This window comes from Suricata suricatta, chromosome 10 (genome assembly GCF_006229205.1).
Source record: "Suricata suricatta isolate VVHF042 chromosome 10, meerkat_22Aug2017_6uvM2_HiC, whole genome shotgun sequence".
NCBI lineage: Eukaryota > Metazoa > Chordata > Mammalia > Carnivora > Herpestidae > Suricata > Suricata suricatta.
In genome coordinates this window covers 130,619,489-130,625,304 of record NC_043709.1, presented here as the reverse complement: position 1 = coordinate 130,625,304, position 5,816 = coordinate 130,619,489, and the positions used below count along the sequence as shown (strand labels likewise).

General features: G+C 50.6%; 1 pseudogene; it reads right to left on the bottom strand.

Moving 5' to 3' along the window:
- Positions 1–2,933: 2,933 nt before the first annotated feature.
- On the bottom strand, positions 2,934–3,951 carry LOC115304648 (annotated as a pseudogene).
- Between the last annotated feature and the right edge of the window lie 1,865 nt (positions 3,952–5,816).

Here is a 5,816-nt window from a genome sequence, read left to right as displayed (position 1 = left end):
GAGAATTCCTATTGCCAAAGTTGATGTAGAAGGACCCACAGGTGGCAAGAGGTGTCAAGAAAATTATTTTCATCCAGGTTGGATGCAAAGCAGACTCTAGGATGTTAACAATTTACTTCCAAAGGGATGAAAGGTTTTCCTGGTTTCAGAGAGCATTCGTAGGTTATTTGCCGCAGGCACGGGTCCCACAGAGGCTCACAGGGTTTGAAGGCTTTTTCAGGAAACGATCTCATCATAGCCCTGTGTGGAGAAGCGAGGTGATCACTGCTGTCTGTATTTCCTACACAGGGGAACTGACACGTGGCCAGACGAAGGGGTTCTCCCAAGGTGACAGTTACTGGGAAGGCAATCTGGAGCATGTAATCTTTTGACATGCCACTAGACCACATATGATCAGGCTTTGGGGCCAGAACTCCTCCTTATCAGGAGATCAAGAGCCGTACAGACTGTGTCAGGTTTGCAGTCTTATGTGGGAATGGCTTTCCCTGTTTGGAACACAGTGTGCCCCTTCATTCTGCCAACTGTTTCTAGGAGGTGTGACCAAGCCCGCTATTACATCTGTGAGGAGGGGAGGGTTGCATGCAGGCTGGCCACGGGGGACCGGCACTCACCATGAGGGTGATCTTGCCCCATCCTATCTTGGTGAAGAAAGCATGGTTCCATCCAGTGCTTGGTGGCACTGAGTTTCCATGGTGACTCTGGCACTGAGACGCAGTGGGTACTGAGGGCACCGAGGGCTCAGACTCTCACTCTTGATAACAGACAACAGGGGCCCCTTGCTTGAAATTGGGATGCTGCTAAAGTAACTGAACCTGGAATCCACTCTGGAGGACATGGTGACCTCCATTGAAGACCATCAGACCCATTCCCGCGGTCATCTGTGAAGGTCCTATTGGTTTCAATGATTAGGTCTGGGCTGATGCGGGAAACGATGGGACTCATGTGGATGAGGCCACCACCTCTTATTTCTGGGAGCTTCTAATCCGAGACTAAGCAGTGTTGTGATTCTGTGGAGAATGACCAGTGAGCAATTCTTAGATGGCGTCTTACGCTGAGCCAAGGGCAACTAAAGCTCGAAGCAAACTTCCGTATGAAGCTGTGGCACTTGTGTGTCTTCAGGTCGAAACGTCCTTACAATGACAGGCGCTAGGCGCGTCCTCAACACCCTGGTGGGAAGGGTTCAGACTGGATCCACCTTCTAAGGAACGTCACTTTCTAAAGAGAGAGGATGACTCTCCTGTAACACTTGCTCGTGGTCCCCTGAAAAGACGCCTCTGCTCTGCTCACGTAAGAAGCTTCCTTAGCACATCTATAGAAGCGAGCCAAATATTGAACCCCCCCCCCCCCCCGGAGCATTAACCTCTGCTTTTCTCAGGCTTCCAGTGTGCTGACTTGCTTTTCTTGGTTCTCAAACGATGCAATCTGATAGCTCAGCAGCTTCCTGTTTGAGGGTTAATTATTTCTTTTTATGCCTATATTTAAGACGCTTAAATTTGTGATTCACTCCCTCTAATTAGATATAATGCTTAGACTCTATCCCCATCTATCACATTAACGTTTTCTCCTTTCGGGGCTATTAATTTCCCCTCTGAGCCCTTTGGCCAGGGGACGTAGATCATGAAAACACGGGGGTAAGTGCAGCCATCTCCAACATGGCCTTGAACTCTCAATTGCCACGGCCACGAGTCAGGAAGCCCCAGCTCTGTCCGTGTGGCAAGTTGCCACCACTCCACCCCCCAGAACGGTGCACACAAGAGCCCCTGGGGTGCGTGCGCCTCTGTGGTTTGAGCCGTGGTGTCTTCTGGCGGAACCGCCCCCATCTTGTCTCCTTCTTGGCCCCTTGAGAGTGAAACCAAGAAATGACTTTCAGTGGGAGACTGTCAGCAAGAGGGTGGGGAGTGAAAATAAGACCTCGCGCAGCGAGGGAAGGGTGGGGAATAGTTTGAAGTTCGTCTGAGGTAGCAAAAAAACGGTCTCCCCACTCCCCTCCCTTGGCTCTGTTGAAATAAAGAGACGTTTCAGCAGATTCTCAGAATTGAGCCTTTTTTCCCTCCATCAGGGCTTCTCACTCAAGAACGAAGTACTTGATCTGATGTAGAGGGCCACCTTTTCTCGTCCCCAAGCAGACAGATTCTGGCAGGGGGAGGAACGGAGAGAAGGAAGGGGAAGAAGAGCGAATTCGGAGGAGAAGAGACGGGGAAGGGAGAGGCTGAGGGAAGGAGGAGAGCCTGCGGAAGAGGAGGCGGTCGGCTCGCCTGGAAGGAGCAACTTGCCTTCTGGGCTTTGCCAACAGCTTCCTGGCTGTCACTTTAGCACCTGGGACTTCCTCTTTCTCCAGACGCACTGAGCTGGCGGTTCACTGGTAACAATAAGTTAATTGAATAGCCTGTCGACAGATGGCCACGCTGTGGCTGTGAGCTTTGGGCTCCTTTGTTATGTTTCTATGTGAAAGAGTCTAAAATTGCACCTATCCTTTAAAAGAACACACACACACACACACACACACACACACACGCACACACACACACCTCTTCTTTCATCCAGCACCTCCCGGACCCCCCTAAGCCTAGCCTTTCTACAACTCTGCTTTTTTAATGATTTTTTTTAGAAGTAAGAGAGGATTTCTTTTTTTTTTTTTTTTATAAAGTAAAAAGTCCATTTATTCATTGTTTATGACACAGTACACAAGAGGCAAAGTGTTTCACATCATAGACTTCACTTCCAACTCCTTGGAATGTTCATTTCTTTGGCTAAAGAGACTAGACATGAGAAGCAGGCTATGCTTAGGCAACTGAAATAAAGATGGGGAGGGGGCAATGCTAATGTCATCCTCATAGGGACAGGCATAAGGGGACTGTTAGTCACAAGCTACTTTCTAGAACTGTTAGCTGGAAACGAAGGAATGCCGCTCCTGGTGCTCATACTGTCGTGGCTCAGTCATCCCCACCTCACAGGCACAGCAGTGCTTTCTGGTAGTTGCCCTTCGTGTCTTGCTGGATGCAGTAGTACAGGGACTTGCCGTACTTCCTCTTGAATTCAGACCTAATTTTCAACATGTCCACTTCATTGCGAGAGACCATGATTCTAATCAGGACTTTATCCTTGCCCTTCATGGAGTCAAACAGTCGGTCAGCAAAATACAGGGGCTTGTTCTGAATGCACTGGACGAGGTTCAGGAAAGCATTTTCCAGGTCTCCTTTGACCTCCTTCTTGATGCTTTCCAGCATGTCATAAGGGCTGTAGCTCTTGTACCTGTCAAAGACTTTCTGGAGGTGACACATGCTCTGCTCAGTCATGATGCTGATCCACTTGGGCACGTCAGTTCCTTTTCTCTTCACTCCGGCATCATAGAGATCACAGGCATCTTGATCAATCAGTTCATAATCAATGACGGAGCCATCCTCTGCTCTTCTACCCTTAGCAAGGGCAACCATTAGCGGAAGTCACCAGATGTGTCAGAAATGATCTCCTTCTCCAGATCAGTCTTGTACATTTCCTTGTAGGCTCTGTTAATCTCCTGAAGCTCTTGGTTGGTCCTTGAGCAGATGATCTCAATGAGGGAGTCCTCATCAGTCCCCAGTCCCTTCATGGAGGCTTTCAGCTCAGAAGCATCATACTGAGAAGGTGTTTTCAAGAGGCCCAAAATGACAGTCTCCAGGTGGCTGGACAAGGCTGACTTCAGTGCTGATGCAAGTTCCCTTTTGGTCCTTCTCTGGTAGGCGAAGGCAATATCCTGTCTCTGCTCATTGCTGCGGTTGGTCAAAATGTTGACAATGGTGACCTCATCCACACCTTTGGTCTTGATGGCCGTTTCAATGTTCAGGGCATCATGCTCAGCATCAAAATTGGTATATGCTTGACCGATCCATAGGCACTTGGGGGCGTGGAGTGATCACCCTCCAAGCTGAGCTGGCAGAGAATTTCGTGAACAGCAGACATTTTGAAAGAAGCTGGGCCGGGCCGAGAGCAGCGAGAGTCCCCAGTTGTGCAGCGGGGCTGGCTCGAGAGGATTTCTAATGGGAGGGTCTTTGGGTTTGTAGGCAACCGTGTCAGGGACAAAGTTTGTGCCAAGGAAGGTCTGGTTATCAAAGGGAGAGATCCATGTCCTCTCCCACAGTGGTGGAATGAATGAATTAGGATCCATGTCCTCTCCCACAGTGGTGGAATGAATGAATTAGGTCCCGACTGTCAGTTTGTCTCTTTTTCACGTCTTTTCATACATGTCGCCCACTGCACAGAGTGACACGGTAAGCCTGCGTTCCCTCCTGGGTATAGGTTGTGTTCCCAGTAGCACTTCTCATTTTCATCACAAAAGGTTTCCCAGGCAAGTTCTATGCTGGTGTAGGCGGATCTGTGTTGCCCGCGTTTAGTTACGTGCAGCAGACGCCGCCACAGTTGGCCAGAAAGCGACTTACCCCAGGCCGGCTCTGTGAGCGTCAGCACGCTGACTGATTTCACCGAATTGACTCGTCAAGCGCTCTTTGGATTAATAGGAATGGACCAAAGGGACCGTCCGGCGGAAGGCACAGCGATCAATAGGTTGTTAACACTGAATGAGCCTCCTTATTCCTACCCTTTCCCTGAGGACCGGAGCACTGTCCACACACCTGGGAACTTGGCTCATCTGAGCTCAGGTTCTCTGTTTGGGACCTTGGGTAAATAACAAATGTGAGATGTGGTGGGAGACACTTTTCCACTTGCCCCTGTGTGACCCGTCTGCAGGCTGGACAGACAATCGGAGAGGCCTAATGGCCCAGGCAAGATCAGGCAAGGTGACCTCATGGTGATACTTAGTAGGGCCTCTGGTGGACCCAAGGGTCTACAGTTGCTGGGGACTTACAACCACTCCCACGCCTCATATTCCTCCTTCAACAGAAAGCCATTTCCTCTTCTATCTAGAAACGTCTCTGGGAACTTAAAGTGGAGTTGAATCAGTGCCTCAGTGACTCCAACTCACCTGGGAAGCCTGTGAAGAGATGAGCTTCCCAGGTTCCCCTCTGCCAGTTTGAGTCAGCAGGTCAAGGGCGGGGCTGAGGAGCCTGCGTGTGATGCAGGGACCTTTGGAGATGCCGGTCCAGGTGGACCCAAACCTCGTGCTGAGAACCACCTCACAGAGGACCGGCGCTCAGGCCCACATGTCCCTAAAGCCTCCTTCAGAAACTCGGCAAACGGGCCACGCGATGAGCCCCAGCGGCATATCGTGTTAGGTGTGGGTGCCAGAAAGGTGAAGAAATGTGAACTCTGCTCTGTGTTCTGGAGCCGCCCACTCAGAAGGATCTGTGCGGCCCTCGCAGGGAGGCTGGGGAGGAACGGAGGTTTTCAGGCTGAGGAAGGGAATGGTTGAAGGCAACAGGAAAAGGTTCATTGATCCCAACCCAGCAGATCCGCAATCTGATGCAGTGCTGACTGAGTTCTAATTTGCTTGATACCATTTATTCGGTGAATAATGAAATAATTATTTGGTGACTCATTAGCCGTCTAGAGAGCCTTATCACATCCCGAGTGAAAATACCGCAGACTCCTGGAGAAGAAGGGGAATTTTCTGGGCTGATGTCTCATTGCAGGCAGTCCCTTTAGAAATGATGGAAGGAAAGGGCAGGGCATGGGGCCCAGTCCCTCTGGTGAGAGTCCAGGAAATCTGTGGAGGCAGATCCCCCTTGTGTGGGACCTGATGGGGCTTGGCCAGTTGCTGTACCAAAGCTGACCCTGAAGTCGTGGGTTCGAAGTGAATCCAGGCCACTGCACTGAATGGAGCTGGGGAGGGAGGAAGGCTGGGGTGCGGGAGTCTGAGTGGAAGTGCACTGGAGGGTCACGGA